At 42.6% G+C, this 23,254-nt stretch overlaps 1 protein-coding gene and 1 non-coding gene across 2 annotated transcripts in view; both read left to right on the forward strand.

The window, feature by feature from the left end:
- Positions 1–23,254, forward strand: part of LOC129814845 (neurexophilin-1-like) — a 98,015-nt gene that overhangs the window by 58,338 nt on the left and 16,423 nt on the right. The window lies entirely within an intron of this gene.
- Positions 6,075–6,128, forward strand: LOC129816064 (U7 small nuclear RNA). The gene has a single exon (XR_008753508.1). It is a non-coding gene; the product is annotated as a U7 small nuclear RNA (small nuclear RNA).

The following is a 23,254-nucleotide window of genomic DNA, read 5'->3' on the forward strand; positions in this document are numbered from 1 at the left end:
AAATACTACAGTGGGAATACTTTAGTATTCATACCATAGTATATGATCATATTTTTTCATGCGCGTGTCATTCACAGCTGTTCGCGTGCTGACTACCTAGCGTCATACTTTGAGCTCTTGCGTGTCACGGAGTTTTTGGTTATGTATCCCTTCGACAGTTTGGAGCCTGTGGTGTCTGCTCCTGTTGGCCAAAATAGGAAACTTTCTGAAGAACCTCATGAAAAGGAGAGAGCCAAGATCCAGCAATGGGAAACGATAATAGGCTACTTACTGCAAACATATGGAGGCTGCAAACATCCTAACAGAAACCCCTGTAAAAACCCCATAAGATTGTTCCAAAAGTTGCTTAAATGTCCAAATAGGAAACAGACGTTGTATACATTGTTCACCCTCTGAATACAACAAATTAACTTATGTTATATTTGCACAATATAGTTGAAACAAAGGAAATATTTTTTAAATGTATTTATTTATGTGTCGATACTTTATGACATGTAACTGTTTAAAACCCAATCGGGATACTTTTTCTATCGGACTTCTGTTCTTACTTAGGAGAATGAGGGGAGGGGACTCGTTGCCTTGTCCAGTCAGTGTTCCCCCTCTGAGGGGGCACGTGCCCTTTATTCCCCCTATGGAATGACACCTCTGGGTGAGAGTGTGTGCGTGTGTGTATCTACTCCGATTTTAGAGCACTCTCATCTGACTGTGCCAGAGAGCAGAAAAATTGATTCATTTCCAAAATGCGCAACACAAGCTGAATATGACATGTGTAAGTAAAAGTCAGCAAGAAAAAGTTTGTTAAATTGTTGCTAGCCGCACAGTTAGTCATTAACGCTCTAGATAACATGTGAACAGCCTAACCAGCTCTGCTAGGGTGAGTAAAATGGTCAGAGTAAGATGTTCTCTCATTTGTGTCTGGAAGTAGGTAGCAAGCTAGCCAACTTTAGCCAACTGCTTGACTGCAGTTGTGTGGAACACTAGAATCAACCCTACTCCTCGGGCCAGATCTTCCAGTGTAAATAGTGCAGTGTGCGCTCAGAATGCTCAGAGAGTGAACCGCTCTGAATTTACAAAAACACAATCTGACAGGGCTCGTCATTGACGAACCACCCCGAGCACACTCTGACACACTGAAGGCAATTTATGAACCCACACTTAGTTGTCAGTCAAATGTATTTAGCGTCGATCAAATGGGCAGGCGGGTTCCCATTCAGTTGTCAGAACGTGGGTTGGGACAAGCATGCATTTGCAGGGAAGCTGCAGAAGGACGAGCAGGCTACTATTCCCCATTGTTTATCAGTGCAATTTGACGGCCAGCTAGCTGAAAAAGTTTGAGAGGGTTTATCTAATGTTCCCTCGTTAGATTTGAGCTCACCTCGCTCTGGCTAGCATTCGTTGTTGATCTTGTTGTTGTTGACGTGAATAACTGAGGGGGAGCGAGCCTACCTTCTCATGGTTGTTTGATCAACAGGACAGTATATTTCACAAATGTAAGAGGAATCCCATGGTGTTTACATATTTGCCGAAATCCATTCGGGTGTATTTTACGGCTGTTGGTGAACGTGTCCTAATGCTCTAAATTCGCGCTGTTGCAACTGCCTGTAAACACACAGTCCGGTTCAAAGTGAATGGTGGCAGGCCTTTGTGGCCAAAAGCTTATTTGCATAAAGGCCCAATGTAGCTCTGATTGGCTATGGCGCACCGGTCTGCATAGACTCTGGTCCTGGACGAGACAGATGGGTTTTATTTACGGCAGTGTCTATTAATTGTCCAAATGCACGGTCGCTTTCCCACTCTATATCGCAATAGAATTTCCACAAATGCCTTACTCTACATAATTCCCAAACATTCTATGCATTTATGAAGGCGTAAAAATGACCAAATCTAAGTGCTTGCTTGTCAGAAAATGAGTGAAAAAAAGGTGTCATAGTCTTCCTGTGGGTGTATATGAACAGATTTGAATTAGATTTCATGTTGCTAAAACGCCGTCAGGTCCACTTTAATTCCTGAATCCATTCATTCCGATTACCGTATGTCATTACCGTAGGTGTCCTCCGATGTGCAACACAACATGTTACTTGCCGCTAGGCTACCTACTGTCACATTCACGTTTTCTCTGTTCACATCTGTTCACATATTGGACTTGTGAGAATGAAACCAAGTGGACTGGTGATGGAAGAAGTGCCCGGTCAGTCTCGGGAGCGGATGGAGGGATCTCCCTCACTCTACGTCTCTCACTCTCTCCCTCTCAGGCCAGTTCTGGAGGAGTAAAGACACTGACATACATCACATCTCTCTCACGCCCTCACATACACGCCCTCACTCCCAATCCAACTCCTCTGTGGATGCACCACTCTCATCCCAGGAGAACGATCGAGCTACACTGGATCGATTAGCCTGTTCTGTAGCTAACCCACATCAGCTACCCCACATTCAGATCTCACATCATTTCATATTTTATCAGAGCTTTATTTCGATCGCCTGGATACAATGTAACCAATAGTATAGTCCCAAAATGGCAAACCACAAACTCCCTGCCCATCTGGCACTCCAGGCAGGCTAGAGCAAATGTACTGTTTGAAAGTTGTTGAATAGTATCACATAGTATTTGAACCCACGTCTGATCCACATCTCCACATCTAGCAGTTTCTCTCCAGGAGAGAGGAGAGCAGTAGGAGAAGAGATGTGGTCAGCACTACTGCCTTTATGTCCAGATGGTGTGGACTGTTGAGAGCCCGGTAAGGGGTCCCTATGCTATGTCCTTGGACAGACAACAGTGTTTCATACAGCCGGACATTCGGTGGTAAAGTAAAAGCATCCCAAAAATGCGTGAGAGGAAGACCTCACTGCGCAGAAAGCACTGCGCTGTGTATTCAGCTCAGATTCCAGACCACGGGAAAGCGTTGGGATAATAACTGAAAGTGGTAGCTACAGTGATTGCTGTTATTTGCAAAGGATATTACACTATTTAGATATCTAATAGTAACAAATTGTTGACATTCGTGTACCATTTTCTGGCCCCATCTGAAACCCGAGCCTTTGCCAAAGGAATTGTGCTCCTCTGCTGTAGTTTAGTAGGTGATAGGGTAATGATTGTGTGTGCCCATAGATCGGCCAGATCAGCACAGAGGGGAATCAGGGACATATTCATAAGCACCATCCATTGCCTCAGCTCCAACTAACCATCATCAGCCATCTCTCCATTTCTGAGCCAGCGAAAAATAATAAGTCAAAGAGAGAGAGAGAGAGAGAGAGAGAGAGAGAGGGGAGAGGGAGAGAGAGGGACAAGAGAGAGAGTGGGGAAGAGAGAGAGGGAGGGAGAGAGAGAAGGAAAGGGAGCCAGCTAGCGAGAGAGAACGAGAGAGAGCGAGAAGGTCAGAGAGAGGAAAAGAGAAAACCTTCTGAAACACAGAGAGAACAGCTCGCAGGAGGAAGACAGACATGAAACGTTTAGTCTTTTCATCATTTTCTAATCAGCCAATTACATCCCGCCTAGCGCTCCTGCCTGCCTTACAAACCACTCCAATTCCTTTGATACCCACTTTGCTCTGTGAGGAATTGGAAGGCGAAGACCAGATCGCACAGCTCTGGCAATGCATTGGGGGAAGGAACAGAGGGAGATGGAGAAAAATGGGAAAGAACAAGAAAAAGGAGGAAGCCTCGACCGACCGTGCAGTAGGGAGAATGAAGGGAGGAAGGGCGACAAAAAGAAAAGTGGGTCTTTATTAGTGCGAGTAACTTTGACACTTTGGGCAGACCGCAGAGCACCCAGCGCCAGTCCATCCGTCATCCAGCTTTCCCACTGATGAGCTGGGGAAACAAATCACAGGCAGACCAGGCTTTGCTTGCAGCCCAAACGGCACCCTATTCCCTACCCTGGTCAAAATTAGTGCACTATGTAGGGAATAGAGTGCCATTTGGGACACAGCCTTTATTTTGCCGCCTGGGTGACTTGCTTGTCTGCGTTGTCAGAAGCAAGGCCCATGTCTTCCCGGCATCCCAATCCCAATCCCGCTGATGTCTCCCCCCCAACCTGCTCCGCGCCATTCCCTCATCGTCCCCTCTCCCGCTGGGACTTCTCTCTTCTTCTCTTCCATTTCTCCACCTCCTTTTCTCTCCCTCACTCTCTCCCCTTCTCCCTTTCCTCCCCTTCTCCCCCCTCTCATCTCCCCCTCTGCTCCTCCCCCTCTCCTTCTTTCGTCTTTCCCCCCCACTACCCCTCTCTCCCTCCCTCTCCCCCCATTCCCCTATTTTTCTATTCATTATGTAGATAGGTCTCTCTGGTTTACCCCCATCCCTGGTGTTTATTTTCTTCTTTATTCATCGCTGATATACAGTATATTTCTGCTATTTATCTCTTATGGAGTTGCAGCGTCGTTGCTTATACGGCTTGATAAGTTGAGAACACAGAGAGCATCAATCACTGTCACTTAGCGCCTCAACGCAACGACGCGTCAACGAGTCCCGTCTCTCATTCTGCCACCATACGCGCCCTCTCTCCTATCTGCCTCTCTTTCTCTCACTATATCTCTCTTCCTCTGCCTCTCGCTCTCCTCCCTCCTCTCCTCCTTTAACTGCCATGAACTCAACCAATACATACATCTGCGAAGGGGGCACGGTTTGGCGTCGGCAATCTGAGTCAAATATATGTTTACACGTTTACAAATGAGAAATTCAGCAGCGCGACGTCGGTTCTTATTCCGCTTTGCCTTTTTCGCCCCCTGGGAGGCTGCCTAGCTCTCCCCCCTCCGCCTAGCGCCCGGCTTCTAGCCTCCAACTCCGAGAGTTTCTCTGTGCAACTTATTTAGATGAATGATTAAACTTAAAGCACAGCCAGGAGTCTTGCTACTCTTATTTAAAGAAGAATGGGAAAACTGTCATCTTTTGATGCATTGCCTGCCATCCGGCATGCAAAAGAGATGCCCTCCACCTCTCACTACCTCCCTCTCTCTGCCTCTCTCTCTCTCTCTTTCTCTCGCTCTGTGCCTCTCTCTCTCTCTCTACCTCCCTTTCTCTACCTTTGCTTCTCCTCCTCCCTCTCTCCCTCTCTCTACTCTGAAAACAGTGTGATTGATCAAGGTGGAGCGGCATCAGTGACAACATCGTAGTCCACCCACCCAACGGCCACCCGAGCAGGGCATGCTGATCTGAGAGATAGATATGCTGATCTGAGAGAGAGAGAGATAGAAGGAAGATTGCTTACTTCTCGCTGATCTATCAGTCACTGAAGTTACTCCAGAAAGAAAGAAAGAAAGAAAGAAAGAAAGAAAGAAAGAAAGAAAGAAAGAAAGAAAGAAAGAAAGAAAGAAAGAAAGGAGGTTCCGATGGCTTTGGCTCTTCCACATCATGCACAGTCACACTCACACTGTAGAAGAACGCATTCTAGCATCATCATCACCTGTCTCTCTGTTAGAGTTATAATTATGTTGGAAGGAATGCTGAAACCTTGAGAACACACACGCACAGAGAAATGCTGAATTACCCCAAAACCTATTATGAAGACCTTATCTCTAGATGGAAGAGTTACTGTGTTGATTGATGAGGTAATAAAAAAAATACTAAAAGTTGACTATAGAGTACTTACTATAGAATGCTGTAGTAAACTGTAGTATACTGTAGTATACTGTAGAATACATATTGTAGTATCCCTTGATCATGGGTAGTACTTCGTACAGAATTGTGTAGCATACTCTAGAATACTATAGTAAATACTAAAGTATTATCCACACAACAACACTATAGTAAATACCAAAGTAATGTTCACACAACAACACTATAGTAAATACCAAAGTAATGTTCACACAACAACACTATAGTAAATACCAAAGTAATGTCAGAAAGAACACTACCGTCCGCTAAAAGACAATTTTTTTTAACTATTGTAAATACTACAGTATTTAATTTGCAAATACCATTGCCCATTCCCCTCCCTTGTATCCCAATTTGTGCCACCTGTAAATTAGAAAGCAACATGGCAAGTATAGACCATTCAGTGTGTTCCCTATGGTTATAAAAAGAGCAGGAGCTCTGAACTCTCTGTTCAGAACCCAGTCCGACCTTCCTACAGGTTATGGGAAATTTGCTCTTTTAGTATTTCTCCAGTAGGTTTCCTAAAGGAGAAAGCCCCCCACTTTTTTGTTGAAGTTAATAAAACAAAAACACTTTAACAAATACTACAGTAATGTCCCCAAAAACACGACAGTAACTACTACAGTGTACTGTACTACAATACGCAAAAACACTACAGTAACTACTACAGTGTACTGTACTACAATATGCAAAAACACTACAGTAAATACGACTGCAGGGGTACTCAGTCTATTTGTAGTACTATTTGAGAAGGTCCGGTCACACACATTTCCTAGGTGGTTAATTAAGGTCCGGATGGATAATGTCATTTATCGGTGTAATAGCAAACCCCCACCTTACAAACCATGCGACCCCAAACTTTTCACACCCCTCTTGTTGGAGGAGAGAACATGTTGCATTTTGCACGGGGCAGAGATTTTCCAATTGCGTATGGAGGTACTACATAATTATACAGTCTACAAAAACACTACAGTAATTACTACAGTATAGTATACACTACCGTTCAATAGTTTGAGGTCACTTAGAAATGTCCTTGTAGGGGCCTCATGAGTGGCGCGGTGGTCTAAGGCCACTAGAGATTCTGGGTTCGAGTCCAGGCTCTGTCGCAGCTGGCCGCGACCGGGAGGCCCGTGGGGCGGCGCACAATTGGCCCAGCGTCGTCCGGGTTAGGGGGGGGTTTGGCCGGCAGGGATATCCTTGTCTCATCACGCACTAGCGACTCCTGTGGCGGGCCGGGCGCAGTGCACGCCCGCCTGGTGTAGAGTGTTTCCTCCGACACATTGGTGGGGCTGGCTTCCGGGTTGGATGGGCATTGTGTCAAGAAGCAGTGCGGCAGGGTTGGGTTGTGTTTCGTAGGACGCATGGCTCTCAACCTTCGCCTCTCCCGAGTCCATACGGGAGTTGCAGCGATGAGACAAGACTGTAACTACTACCAATTGGATACCACGAAATTGGGGAGTAAAAAGGGGTGAAAATACACAACAACAAAAAAACAACAAAAAAATGTCTTTGTTTTTGAAAGAAAAGCACATTTTTTGTCCATTAAAATAACATCAAATTGATCAGAAATACAGTGTAGACATTGTTAATGTTGTAAATGACTATTGTAGATGGAATAAGCTGATTTTTAATGGAATATCTACATAGGCGCACAGAGGCCCATTATCAGCAACCATCACTCCTGTGTTCCAATGGCACATTGTGTTAGCTAATCCAAGTTTATAATTTTAAAGGCTAATTGATCATTAGAAAACCCTTTGGAATTATGTTAGCACAGCTGAAAACTGTTGTCTTCTAGGCCTCCCACTCCTCGTTCTGTTCTGGTTAGAGTCAGTTTGCGCTGTTCTGTGAAGGTATAAAGTTTGTGTTAGTTTAGTTTATTAATTCAACCATTTTAAAAAACAAGCACACATAAACTTGAAAACGCCATACATGCACATGAATAAAATCATAGATGATAACACACAATAAAGTCTGGGACTTATTTCCATTGTGGTCCTCCTGAGACAAGATGGCTAGACAAGATCAAACACAGTCTGGCAATGAAATAATAAAACAAAAACAGAGAAGAAGAACATCTATCTCGTCATTCCTGTTACATCATAGGGGTTATTCATATGGGCACAGAGGACATCAAACATATTTTTACTTTATTTTTAAAGCTGCCCAGAGAGGACATTGATTTTATGGGCAGAGGCAACTCATTCCATTCTGAGGCTCCAGTATACAAGAAAGTACCTTTCCCAGCATTACTTCTGAACCTGTATAAGCACACATCAGCAACACCTGATCTGGTGCTGTGATTGTGTGCATCCCTAACACGAGGAAAGTAATCACTTTGATATCTGGGCGCAGGACCATAAATACTCCTGTAAGCCAAACCTAGTCTAATCTGGGACACCCTAGCCTCAACAGGCAGCCAGTTTAGTTCCTGAAAGCAGCTCCTGCCTATGTGAGTACGTGGACTCACCTTCAATACTACCATGATCAGCTTATTCTGGGCTATCTGGAGCTTCCCCTTCAAAAATGTAGATAAGCCCCCAAACCAGGAAGTACTAGCATAGTCAAAATTGCATTGAATGAGGGCAGTAGCTAGCACTTTCATAGAGTCCTTATTGAGCAGCTTGGACTTTCTAGCCAAAAACTTAGTCCATCATTAACCTTTCCTAGCACCTTATTGGCCATGCTCACACCTCCCAAGCTTCCATCAAGGATACATCCCAAGTAGCTAACAGAGGTTTTAGAAGTCAGCACCTCACCCCCTAACTCCATTCTGATTTCAGACAACCTACACAATTTAGGTCTGGATCCAAAAATAATTGCTTCAGTTTTCCCTAAGTGCAGAGATAGCTTATTATCTCCAAGCCATTTGCTAATGTTAGTAAGCTCTGTGCTAAGTGTGCTCTCCAACATAGTTTTACTTTTGTGAGACACCAGAAGTGTAGAGTCATCCGCATAAAGAAAAAGACGGCATGAACAAGCATCTTTCATATCGTTAATATACAATAAAAACAGCAGAGGCCCAAGCACGCTCCCCTGCGGAACGCCACAACTCATTGGTTTTGCCTGAGACAGTGAACCATTAACCTCTACCACTTCCTCCCTTCCTAATAAATAGGACTTTACCCAGCCTAGAGGGATAGTGTTAACCCCAGTGCCTCCAGTTTGGAGATTAGGAGGCAGTGGTTAACTGTAGGTATAAAGGTATAAAGAGGAGGAGAGCTCTAGGAAATTGTCTACTAACCCTGCAGCCCTATTAGAGAGAGACCTTTAGTCTACACTGTATATCTATCTCCTGACTCAATGCCAAAACACAACACAGGCCAAGTCAGCCACAAGAAATACAGTACAGGAGTTATAGCTTTGTCTTCTCTCTCTGAGTTAGGTGTGTGTGTCTTGGATCCCGTTGGCTTTCTAAGGAAGAGAAGACTTGCATCCCAAATGGCTATGTACTAAATGGCACCCTATTCCCCTATGGGCCCTGGTAAAAAAAGTAGTGCACTATAGGGAATAGGGTGCCATTTGGGATGCAGCCAATACCATGCATTCATTCATTTTGAAGGGATTGTTATTCTAACAAACCCTGCTTTTTTTACTTTACCGAGCTCAGTCATTGACATCATCTGTCTATCCATAAACTTTTTTGAATATTTTATAGCTCATACTCGTACCCCGGGTCCTGATTTATTTTTCTCTCTTGTTGAAGCCTCAGCGCAACGCTCATATTGTACTCTGCAACACATGCTGCACGTTACCGTTAAACCAGAGTCTACTAAGAGAATAGTAGCAATGGAAAGGAAGGTTTCAATCTTACTGTACAGGCATGATGACATGCTTTATTGTTCTCATTCATTCATTCATTTACACGATTACATGTATTATTTGTTTCAAATTCATGTTTATACAGTACATAACTGTGTGAAGGCAGGCACGGAAAGCCTTAAACAAACAATCTGGCTCGTCTATACAGATGCAAGCAACAATGAAATATGTAAATAGCAGGCTACTGTGTCTCATTGGTTCCTCATTCCAGTGATGTAAAGTACCCGGTGTGTTTCGAATCAACCAGCCATTATACCTAATGATCGAGCAGTTGTTTTTAAAATGATTCTATCATGATTTACAGATAAATTATTGTTGACTACGCCTATCAGTCCTCCAGCCAAAATCACAGTCCCAGAACTACCTTAAAATTGCATTTGAGATATTACTGCTGTAGAAGCCACAGTAAGATTATTCATTATTGGGTGAAGAGATCCTCATTTCTCTGTTATTATGCTCTCCTAATCTCTCTTTGTGTCATGTATTGTTTTTATTTGGCCTTTCTTTCTCTTTTCTTTCTCGCAATCTCCCTTGATATTCTCTTGTATGTCTTATTAGACCTCTCTCTCTCTCCCTTTCTACTCTTTCTTCCTTACACTCCTCTCTCTTCCACCTCTCTCTCTCTCTCCCTCTCTTCCATCTATTTCTCTCTCTCCCACTCTCTCTCTCTCTCTCATTCCCCACACTCCTCTCATTCGTTCTGTCCCCCCCCCCCCCCCTTACTGTGGTTATGTGTTATCTGCCACAGCTCCATTTCCCTGCTGACTGATACTCCCTGACTCAGTCGCTTTCATTTTCATGATAATCCAGCAACACCACTAGACTGCCAAATCGCGTTTACTGCCTTCTCTCTTTCTTTCTCTTTTTTCCCCAACCGGTTTATCTCTTTTCCTTGGGGCTTTATTTTGCTCTCTGTAATTAAATGTCATTTCCAGCTCTCCCTTCTTCTTCGGCGAATGGAAAAAAGTGTATTATTTTATTATGAGATCATTGTCAAAATAGAATGGATGGATACGTCCTTGCCCTGTATCTGTAGTACGCAGCCCAAATTCCATCCCGTTCCCTTTATTGTGCACTACTTTTGACCAGAGACGCATGGGAATACGCACAAAAAAAAAGGAGAACACTTTTTGTTCCAGCTAGGACCTTTTTGAGTTTCATGTAGGATTCTACCTGGAACCAAAAGTGTTCTTCAAAGGGTTCCCCTATGGGGACAGTCAAATAACCCTTTTAGGTTCTAGATAGCACCTTTTTTCCGCTAAGAGTGTAGATTGCCATTTGGGATGCAGACTCTGTGACTTGGCAGTACACTGAAGCCCCACCACCAGCTATCTATGGAGTGACAACAATATAATTCTAAATTTCTGAAAACCGTTTTATTCATTTGAATGAAAACAGTATCTGTCATCTTGTGTGTGACCCGTATAGTGCTGTAACTTCAGTTTTATATTCTACTCCTTTCAAGTTCATTTCCATGCTAATAACATTGTTTTATCTCATATCATATATCCAGTAAGCTAGCAACCTGTACTACTACACTAATCAAGACTGACAGAACTATGCCATTTCAATTTGTGAGAATAATTTTAGATACTTTTACCCTTGTGGCTGAGCTACGTTTGTAGCTCAAATGCAATGCAGTGTAACATACGATTATATCAAACACAGCATGTGCAGGTGTAGTTTGTTGGATTCTCTCTTACATAATCAAACCTTACTTGCCAGATAGTAGATGTCTTATCTCATCATTCATTGTGAAATTCAGACATCGGGTTTATCAAAAACATTTTTGTTATGTTTTGCTTGAAAAGGAAATCGAACAGTAGAGCGAGCAAAAGGAAGAAATGTTGAGGTACAGCTACCAAATGTAAAAGTATGCTCGCTCAAGCGGACACGAGAAGAGTAATATGTGGAGTACGCAGAAAGTCAAAAAAATCCAAACTCCAGCCGGCTCATTGCTCATCTCTAGTGCATGTGGGGTGGTCGAGGTGGCGGTGGTAGATTCTTAGGGGAAAAAATAGTTACAAAAGGGTTCTTTGTGGAGGATACGGGTTCTAACCAAGAACCGTCTTCATCTGAATAACTATTTTTGGAAGATGAGGGTTCTTTGTAAGGCAAAGGATTCTACCTAGAACCTTTAACATCCTAAGAACTGTTTTTGTGGGGGAAAAAATATTTGAGGATTCTTTGGAAGGTAAGAAATATTCTTTGGAAGACAAGAAGGTTCTACGTAGAAGCCTTCTGAACCTGAACACAGCAAATTAGCCAGTGAGAGAGTAAAACATTTGCGGATTTTTTATGATTGTCTTTGTTTTTTCCATTTCCATGAATTAATTTATTAATCTTATGCTACACCATGATAAATAACATACAAAATCAAATCGAATTGGTCACATACACATGGTTATGTAATGTGAGTGTAGTGAAATGCTTGTGCTTCTAGTTCCAACAGTGCAGTAATATCTAACAAGTAATATCTAACAATTCCCAACAACTACCTACTACACACAAATCTAACAAGTAATCTAACAATTTCTCACCAACTACCTAATGCACACAAATCTAAAGGGGTGAATGAAAATATGTATATATAAATATATGGATGATCGATGGCCGAGCGGCATAGGCAAGGTGCAGTAGATAGTATAAAATACAGTATTTACATGTGATATGAGTAATGTAAGATATGTAAACATTATTAAAGTGGCATTACTTAAAGTGGCATTGTTTAAAGTGACTAGTGATCCATTTATTAAAGTGTCCAGTGATTGGGTCTCAGTGTAGGCAGCAGCCTCTCTGAGTTAGTGATGGCTATTTAACAGTCTGATGGCCTTGAGATAGAAGCTGTTTTTCAATCTCTCAGTCCCAGCTTTGATGCACCTGTACTGACCTCGCTGTGTGTGAACAGGCAGTGGCTCGGGTAGTTGTTGTCCTTGATGATCTTTTTGGCCTTCCTGTGACATCAGGTGTTGTAGGTGTCATGGAGGGCAGGTAGTTTGCCCCCAGTGATGCGTTGTGCAGACCGCACCACCCTCTGGAGAGCCTTGCGGTTGAGGGTGGTGCAGTTGCCGTACCAGGCGGTGATACAGCCTGACAGGATGCTCTCAATTGTGCACATGTAAAAGTTCATCAGGGTTTTGGGTGACAGGCCAAATTTCTTCAGCATCCTGAGGTTGAAGAGGCACTGTTGCGCCTTCTTCACTACACTGTCTGTGTTGGTGGACCATTTCAGTTTGTATGTGATGTGTACGCCCAGGAACTTAAAACTTTCCACCTTCTCCACTGCTGTCCCTTCGGTGTGGATAGGGGGTTGCTCTCTATGCTGTTTCCTGAAGTCCACGATCATCTCCTTTGTTTTGTTGACGTTGAGTGAGAGGTTGTTTCCCTGACACCATACTCCGAGTACCCTCACCTCTTCCTGTAGGCTGTTTCGTCGTGGTTGGTTATCAAGCCCACTACTGTTGTGTCGTCTGCCTACTTGATGATTGAGTTGGAGGCGTGCGTGGCCACACAGTCGTGGGTGAACAGGGAGTACAGGAGAGGGCTGAGCACACACCCTTGTGGGGCCCCAGTGTTGAGGGTCAGCAAGGTGGAGATGCTGTTTCCTACCTTCATGTCTGTAAACACACCAGCCAGCTGGTCTACGCATGCTCTGAGGACACGGCTAGGGATGCCGTCTGGGCCAGCAGCCTGCGAGGGTTAACATGTTTAAATGTTTTACTCACTTCAGCCACTGAGAAGGAGAGGGAGTGCCGCAGACTTTGTTAGCGAGCCGAGACGGTGGCACTGTATTGTCCTCAAAGCGGGCAAAGAAGGTATTTAGTTTGTCTGGAAGCGTGCCGTTGGTATCCGTGACGTGGCTGTTTTTGTTTTTGTAGTCTTTGATTTCTTCTAGACCCTTCCACATACGTCTCGTGTCTGAGCCGTTGAATTGAGACTCCACCTTGTCCCTGTACCGGCATTACACTTGTTTGATTGCCTTGCGGAGGGATTAACTACACTGTTTATATTCAGACATAATCCCAGACACCGGAACATATTCCAGTCCGCGTGATCAAAACAATCTTGGAGCGTGGCTTCCGATTTTTTCAGACCAGTGTTGAATGGTTCTCGTCACTGGTACATACTGTTTGAGTTTCTGCCTGTAAGCCGGGACGAGCAAGATGGCGTCGTGGTCGGATTTGCTGAAGGGAGGGCGGGGGAGGGCTTTGTATGCATCACAGAAGTTAGAGTAGCAGTGGTCAAGAGTATTAGCCATACGTGTCATGCAATCAATATGCTGATACATTTTAGGTAGCATTGTTCTCAAATTTACTTTGTTAAATATCCCCAGATACAATAAATGCAGGCTCCAGATATATAGTTTCCAGTTTGCATATTGTCCAGTGAAGTTCCTTGAGGGCTGTCTTGGTGTTCGCTTGAGGGGGGATGTTCGCAGCTGTAACTATAACTGACGAGAATTCTCTTGGTACGTAGAATGGCCAACATTTGATTGTAAGAAAATCTAGGTCGGGTGAACAGAAGGACTTGAGTTCCTGCATGTTGTTATGATTGCGCCAATAATTGTTAATCATAAAGCATACACCCTAACCCTTCCTCTTCCCAGAGAGGTGTTTATCTCTGTCGGAGCGATGCATGGAGAAGCCCGGTGGCTGAACCGATTCCGACAACTTATCTCGAGAGAGCCATGTTTCCGTGAAACAGAGAATGTTACAATCTCTGATGTCTCTCTGGAAGGCAACCCTTGCTCAAATTTCGTCTACCTTGTTGTCGAGAGACTGGACATTGGCGAGTAGTATACTCGGGAGCGGTGAGCGATGTGCCCGTTTACGAAGCCTGACCAGAAGACCGCTCCGTCTGCCCCTTCTCCGTTGTAATGTTGGTAAGTTGACGTTGCTCTTATGTCCAATAGTTCTTCCCGGCTCTATGTAATAAGACTTAAGATGACATGTTTCTAAACTAATCCAATCAGGTAAAATTGTATTTATTCCACCTGTTACAGTTCATATGGTTTAGGTCAGGAGTACTCAATTCTTACCCTACGAGGTCCGGAGCCTGCTGGTTGTCTGTTCTACCTGATAATGAATTGCACACACCTGGTGTCCCAGGTATGGATCAGTCCCTGATTAGAGGGGAACATTGAAAAATGCAGTGGAACTGGCTCTGAGGTCCAGAGATGAGTTTTAGGGGTTTAGGTAGTCTCCTTTACCAATGCTCCTAACCCCGGCAGTCATTCAGGATGCAGGTTGTGGGTGAATACAAATTCCAACTGTTGGATATCATAACTCTGGCTGAATCCCAATAGGAGCTATACATCACTTTGCAAGCTAGTATAATATTACTTGCAGGCCTGATGTGACCTGTAACCCATGAGTTTTCTAACACCTCTGTGTTAGGGTTCTAGGTAATACCATATACAGGTTTTTTTTTATGAAGAACCACTCATAGAGGATTCTAAGTACAACCCTCTGCAAAGGGTTCGACCTAGCACCAAAAAGGGTTCCCCTTTTGGGAAAAACCGAAGAACCCTACATGGGTCTACTTAGCACCTTTTTTTTAATGAAAGTGTAGTGTGTGTGTGTAGGGGCAGACTTGGAAAACATAATCCTACTCCTTTTGTAACCAGTTATTGTTAACCAGCTCATGATTAAGACAAATGCAACATGTAAAAGCACCACTTGAGATACAACTCAACACTGTAACTGTGCCTCTGTTGCCTCCCTGTTGTGAAGTCTGTCTCTGCATCTTCACTGCTGTCACTCTCTGTCGGTCTATCTATTCTTCTCCTTGTGCTCCTCTGTTGACACCGTCTGTCTGACTGTCTGTCTGTCTGTCACTCTGTCTGTCTGTCACTCCTAAGTGTTAATTGCTATAACATACAGAGACAACATATTAGGGACTTGCAGTACATCTGTGTCTCTCTGTTAAATTCTTACCTCCACTGCACTCACCCCTGAGCTGTCTCTGCTAGCATCCTTTTCCACAGTACTGGTACCAGAAGGCCAAGGGACCATGTTGCCGGTGCTGTGCGCAGCAACATCCTAGGGTAAAACTGTATTTTAAGGGTCCATATTAATAAACCATTTATAAGGCATTTACAAACCGCTCGCTCACCATTTATTCATCATTACTCCCACATGTGTAAATGCTTGTAAGCTAGTTATTATTATCCACATGTACCTTGCAAAAGTCTTCATACCCCTTCTTGGGTAAGAGCTTTACACACCTGGAGTGTGCAATATTAGTCCATTATTGTTTTTATAATTCTTCAAGCTCTGTCAAGATAATGGGGATCATGGCTAGACAGCAATTTTCAAGTCTTGCCATAGATTTTCATGCCGATTTAAAACTGTATCTTGACAACTCAGGAACATTCACTGTCTTCTTGGTAAGCAACTCCAGTGTATATTTGGCTATGATTTGCTCCAAACATCTTTGCATTTCGGCCAAAAAGTGTATTCCTGTATTCATTTGTCATGTTTTTTGTTGTTGTTGCAGTGTTACTTTAGTGCCTTGTTGAATATAAGATGCATGTTTTAGAATATTTTTATTCTGTATATTTGTATTCTTCTTTTCACTCTGTCAGTAAAGTCATTATTGTGGAGTCACTACAATGTTGTTGATCCATCCTCAGTTTTCTCCCATCACAGCAATTAAACTCTGTAACTGTTTTTAAATCACCAATGGCCTCATGGTAACATCCCTGAGCAGTTTCATTCCTGTCCTGCAGCTCGGTTCAGAAGGATGACTGTATATTTGATGTGTCTGGATGGTTTAATAAATAATCTACAGCATAATTATTAACTACATATTCAATGTCTATTGTCATTGGTTTCACTAATTGCACTGTTTGTCTACATAACCTGGTTCAAGTATTCATGACATTACCCTGAGGAAGGCACAGTGATGCCGAAACATGGGTAAATACCCAATAAATTCCTGGGGAGTTTATATATGGAGTGTGCGACTTCCTTTATTTTGATAGTTTGTAGTTTATTCGCCGTTAGACACAAAACACATTTTTCCGGGTCTCCGCCAGGTTATGTTTTTTGATTTGTTATTGTTACCCATCTTTAAGAAGCTTTCGAAAAGATCTCTGGTCTTTGTAGTTGAATCTGTGTTTTGAAATTCAATACTTGACTCAGGGACCTTACAGAAGTTGTATGTATGGGGGACAAAGGAAGTGTTAGTGTTTTTGCTGCTTGCATTCAACTTTTTGCTACTTGCATTTTGTATTTATATTTTGATGTGTGTATTTTCTGTAATTTATGTAATTCAGGGCTCATCTGTAAAAGAGACCTTGGTCTCAGTACGACTCCCTGATAAAATAAAAGTTAAATAAAATTGGAACATTTAAAAAATACAATGTATTGTGAAAGTGAAAAACAATTCATATATTTTTTAAAGAGTAATTAAAATTTGCTAACAAAAATATTATTATTATATAATACAGTGCATTCAGAAAGTATTCAGACTCCTCCCCTTTTGTGCCAGGAGGGAAGAGCAGGCATGACAGGATACCACAAAATTGGGGAGAAAAAGGTGTAAAAAAATTAAAATAAATAAAATAACGAGATTAAAAGTTTTTAAAAATAAACAGAAAGAATTTTTAAAAATGTATACATTTTAAAAAAAATATTCAGATCCTTTGCTATGCGACTTTAAATTGAGCTCGGGCATCCTGTTTTCATTGATGACCCTTGAAATATTTCTACAACTTCATTGGAGCCCACCTGTGGTAAATTCAATTGATTGGATATGATGTATTGACTCAAGACATTTGCTTTCTGCTATCAGTAGCTGTTTCCTATGTCTGCCTATATAACCATGATTTAAGAAAGCTTCAGGTAGCTCTTTGGGCTAGGTGTCCCGCTGGCGGGATAGAAGCTGACAACATCCGGTGAAATTGGAGGGCGCGCAATTCAAATAAATATTTGTAATACTAAACATTCATGAGCATAAAAGTGTCTTATATCATTTAAAAGCTTAACTTCTCTTTAACCCAACTGCGTTGTCAGAATTCAAAAAGGCTTTACGGTGAAAGTATACTATGCGATTATCTGAGGACAGCGCCCCACATCAGCATATTTTTCAACCAGCACAGGGTTCACAAAATCACAAATATTAATTAAATAAATCACTTACCTTTGAAGATCTTCCTCTTTTTGCAATCCCAAGGGTCTCAGCTACAACTTGAATGGTCGTTTTGTTCAATAGAATTATTCTCTATATCCCAAAAAGTATGTTTAGTTGGCGCCATTGATTTCAGTAATCCACTCGTTCAACAGCAAACAAAGGAGTCCAAAAAGCTACCGGTAAACTTCGTCCAAACAAGTCAAACAACGTTTCTATTTAATCCTCAGGTAGTCTAACATGTAAATAAACTATAATATTTCACACGGAGAGTACATTGTTCAATAGGAAAGGAAAATTCTTAAGCGCACGCTCAAAGACTGATTTGGGCCAGGTGCTCTCCCAACAGAAACTCCAAATACTTGTTTGTTTTTCAAAAAAGAAACCTGAAACCTTGAATGAAACCTTGACTGTTGACATCTAGTGGAAGCCATAGGAATTGCAATTTGGGTGACGGACATATGGGTTTCCAATAGGTTTCCATAATAAGAGCATGTGAGATGAAATTGTTTTTTTTTCTCTGGATAACATCTCTAGAATAATGTTATTCTAAATTACAATTAAATACTAAACCGTAATTACGTCTCATGAGTCATCAATCTAAGAAGCCTCTAAGGATACTACATATTTGGCGACGAGGATAACTATGGAGGACTGTTGGATTTTTTTGCCACGAATTCAATGGAGTGTTTGGCATGTTATCCTGGATGTGAGACTCAAGTGAGCGGTGGAAGAAGGTTTGAATGTTTGATTCCCTGGATACTGGTAGGACAAATTATTGACAGTGTGAGGGGAGAGAGAATCGGAAAAGATGGCTTTGGCAACAATAGGCTCGCTACCACCATTTGAACATAAGGAATGGGAGGAGTACTGTGAAATAATGGTTCTTTGCTGCTAATGAAATAACTGATTCCGCTATACAGAAATCCATACTCAGAAGCGTTGTCGGTGCACAGACGTACAGCTTAATGAGAAACCTGTTGAGCCCAGATAAACCAGGAGAAAAGTCATTCATAGATCTAGTCGATCTATTAAAAAACCACTTCAACCCCAAACCCAGTGAGATAGTGCAAAGATTCAAGTTTGATTCACGTATGAGAAATCCTACAGAATCAGTGGAGGAATATCTGGCTGAGTTGAGAACTAGCACTGGACTGTAACGATGGGATTACATTATCGCAAATGCTACGTGATCGGCTGGTGTGTGGGATTAATGATGACAGGGTACAAATACGCTTGTTATCAGAGCCTAATCCCACATTTGAGAATGCACTCAAACTGGCCCAGGTCATGGAGCCCGCGAACAGAAATGCACTGGATGTGCAGGCAAGGGGCGCAACTACGTGCCATACAGTAAAAGAGAGCAGCTCTGAGTGCGCTGAATTTCAAAGAACGGAAAGCTGTAGGGCAGCAGCAAACAGAGACTGTTATCGTTTCAAAGGCAAACACGCAGCGTTTGACTGTAAATTCAAACATGAAAAGTCTTATATATGTGGGATAATAGGCCACATTGCAAGGGCGTGCTGCAATAAAATAAAAAAAAGAGCCACGGGCTGCAGAAAAGAGGAGGGACAGAAAACCGAATACCTCCAGACTCTCTAGCTACCGCTCTAATCAAGTTATGGAAAGTGAAAGTGAGTGCGCAGACACAGAGCAAACATTCTCAATGTACAGTGTTCAGGGGGCGAATATGAAAAAGGTGTAGCCTTTCATTGTGGAAATGTGAATAAATGGATTTAGTGTCACGCTGATGAAAAGGTCCCAATTCTATAGGAAGTGGAAAACCGTTGAAAGGCCTAAACTGAGAGACACCCCCCATTAAACTCAAAACGTATACAGGGGAGAAGATCACTGTGATTGAAGTTGCTGATGTTCAAGTGGAATATCAAGGACAGAAGAAAAATCTGCCTCTCTTAGTAGTGGAAGGTAATGGCCCCAGCTTACTAGGGAGAGGGTGGTTGAAGGAAATAAAATTGAACTGAGATGAAATCAAACATGTCACCACAGAGACATTGAAACTACAGCAGGTGCTTTCAAAACATGAGTGTGTGTTTAAAGAAGAGCTAGGGACATTAAAAGGGGTCCAAGCTACCATTCATGTTGCTGCTGATGCTACTCCCAGATTCTATAGGCCAAGATCAGTTCCATGTGCCGTGAAGCCCAAAGTGGATGTGGAAATCGACAGACTCTTAGCAGAGGATATACTTATACCTGTCAAGTTCTCTGAGTGGGCATCACCAGTTGTTCCCATACTAAAACCAGATGGCTCAATCAGATTATGCAGTGACTATAAGCTGACTGTAAATAGAGTTTCCTCTCTGGAGCAGTACCCCATACCCAAAGTGGAGGATTTGCTTTCAACGTTAACCGGAGGGCAACAGTTCACAAAACTGGACATGAGTCACGCATATCAGCAAGTGCTAATGGATAAAGCTTCACAGAAGTACCTGACCATAAACACCCACAGAGGGATGGTTACCTATAAACGCTTACCTTTCGGGGTGTCTTCTGCACCAGCTATCTTCCAAAGAACCATGGAGGGAGTTCTGCAGGGGATACCCAAGCAGTGGTTTATCTCAACTACATTCTTGTCACAGGAGTCACGAAGGAGGAACATCTCAGAAACTTGTGAATTTTTGAGGAGGATAGAGGATGCTGGTCTCCGGCTGAAGAGGAGCAAGTGTACACTATTAGCTGATAAAGTGCAGTACCTGGGTCACAAGGTGGATGCCAAGTGGGTGTTAAGGTCCACCTTGGATCTCATCAGTCCAGACCTGAAAGTGAAAATACAACAAAAGCAATGTAATCAAAAATGTAATCATGACAACCGAGCCAAACTCAGAAGTTTCTCACCTGGAGATGATGTCTATACAAGAACTATGGGTTTGGTCCTAAATGGATTCCAGCTACCATTGAGGATTGCTCAGGACCAGTAACCTATACTGTGATCATCGGAAGTGGACAAAGACTAAGGAGACACGTGGATCAGATCCGAGCTCGAATTCCAGTTCCATCTGGATCAATGCTTAAACGAGCAGGACCGGACATTGGAACGTTCTCCAGAGTTGCAGTTGGACAAACCACCAGAGACCAACAATGCTCAACTTCCTGAGATCACCAGTCCGGGACGACCTCCTCCTGTGAAGTCTCCACAAAAGGACTTTGTTTCACCATCAAGGGGTGAAGAGCTGGTGGCACCAGCTACACCACCTCTGAGACGCTCTATTAGAGAGAGATGTCCGCCAGACTTTTTCAGATTCCAAAGGAGATCATGTTTGAAAAAATCTAAATAAGAAAATAGTATAGCTCAGAAAGGAATTAAGTTGATTTATTAGCTTTAAAGGGGGGGAATGTAATAACCTGGTATATTTATGTTTACCAATAGATGGCAGTATTGACTCAAGATGGGGGATTTGCTTTCTGCTATCCGTAGCCGTTTCCTATGTCTGCCTATATAACCGTGATTTAAGAACGCTTCAGGTAGCTTAAGCCAGGTGCATTGGAGAATGTTATTCTAAGTGACAATGAAATACTAAACCGTACTTACGTGTCATGAGTCATCAATCTAAGAAGCCTCTAAGGATACTACAGGTACCAAAACATTTATGCAGCATTGAAGGTCCCCAAGAACACAATGGCCTCCATTATTCTTAAATGGAAGACGTTTGGAACCACCAAGACTCCTCCTAGACCTGGCCGCCCAGACAAATTGAGCAATCGGGGGAGAAGGGCCTTGGTCAGGGAGGTGACTCTCAGACCACGACAAACAAGATTATCTGGTCTGATGAAACCAAGCTTGAACTCTTTGGCCTGAATGCCAAGCGCCACGTCTGGATGAAACCTGGCACCATCCCTACGGTGAAGCATGGTGGTGGCAGCATCATGCTGTGTGGATGTTTCTCAACGGCAGGGACTGGTAGACTAGTCAGGATTGAGGGAAAGATGAACGGAGCAAAGTACAGAAAGATCCTTGATGGAAACCTTCTGTAAGGGCTATTTGACCAAGAAGGAGAGTGATGGAGTGCTGCATCAGATGACCTGGACCCCACAATCACCCGACCTCAACCCAGTTGAGATGGTTTAGGATGAGTTGGACCGCAGAGTGAAGGAAAGCAGCAAACAAGTGCTCAGCATATGTGGGAACTCCTTCAATACTGTTGGAAAAGCATTCCAGGTGAAACTGGTTGAGATAATGCCAAGAGTGTGCAAAGCTGAATTTGTCCCAATACTTTTGGACCCCTAAAATGACTATGTATTAAATGTGCTGTAATTTCTAAATGGTTCACCCGATATGGATGAAAATACCCTCAAATTAAAGCTAACAGTCTTCCCTTTAACCTCATAGTCATTGTATCATTTCAAATCAAAGTGCTGGAGTACAGATCCAAAACATTCAAAAATGTGTCACAGTCCCAACACTTTTGGAGCTCACTGTATTTCAAAAAAGTGCATGTCATGTGTTCCCCCTGCGGATGTAGCTAAGTTTTAAAATATTAGGCTACATATAATGTCTCTTTCTCACTGTTTTCCTCTATTGAATCCAGTATACACCTTCTGTGTTTGTCATAGAATGATGCCGGGACAAGTTTATGTGGATGCGGATAGATTTCCAGTGTTGTGCTCCGTTTGACAGTGCTGCACGCGTATGTGTATATTTCTGCCAAGAAGTGATGTGTTTTCAGTGTACGAAATAAACGGGATATACACTGGACTTTTCAGCCTTCAGTGGTGGTGGCTATGTAATGTAATCCGCCCCTAGTGTCCGGTCTGGAAACTGATGTCACGAGCTCTGCTGTTTGGCTACTGCGTAGCAACCTAGTGGAGCCAAACGCGATCGCAAGAAAGGCCAAATAAAAACATTTTAGATTGCCGTTTTGCCTGTTAAATTGAATTTATTACGATTAAGGTCAATCCCCACGGTGAATTATTTTAAAGTTAGCTACAAATCAAGATATTTAATTAAATGTGATCCATTCTGACTACCACATTTATCGTCACACAGGACCACATGATGACACAGACCAATCACAGGCTAGCAGGCTAAGAGGAGGCTCGCGCCCTCATGCCATAACCATTAAGGTTGACTCTCTCAGGCAGGATGAAAACTACTACATCGACCATGATCCTTTGCTAGTTACGGTCACTTTCACCATGATCTCTAGGGATTTATTGGCGCCATTCAGCCCCATTCAGCAACATGGCACGCTTCAAATTCAAATTCTTCTGGCGCCATCTGGAGTTTTCTATATGAATATGTGGATGATGTGAGCACTATGACTATCTACTGGTTTTAATGTCTATGCAGCAGAGGTACTCGTTACGACAGCTCATAAACCACTAGCTGGGCTGAAGAGAATAAACATTGACAAAACAATTTAAATACACATACAATCCTCAAATTTACTTTTATTGTAATACATGATGACTTGTGTTTAATAAGAAGCACTCTATAAATGTCTAGTAGATGGCTATTGCCTTACCTATGTGTTATATAAGCCAGTCTAACGACATGTTAGGCTATATTGCAAGTAGCCTAGGGTCTAAATGTTCCCCCGAATCCCCCCTTACCTAATTAGCCTACTATAGTAGGTATGAATTATATACTGAACAAAAATATAAGCGCAACTTGCAACAATTTCAAATATGTTTTTGAGTTACAGTTCATGTAAGGAAATCAGTAAATTAAAATAAATACATTTGACCCTAATCT

This window comes from Salvelinus fontinalis, chromosome 18, assembly GCF_029448725.1.
Source record: "Salvelinus fontinalis isolate EN_2023a chromosome 18, ASM2944872v1, whole genome shotgun sequence".
Lineage (NCBI taxonomy): Eukaryota > Metazoa > Chordata > Actinopteri > Salmoniformes > Salmonidae > Salvelinus > Salvelinus fontinalis.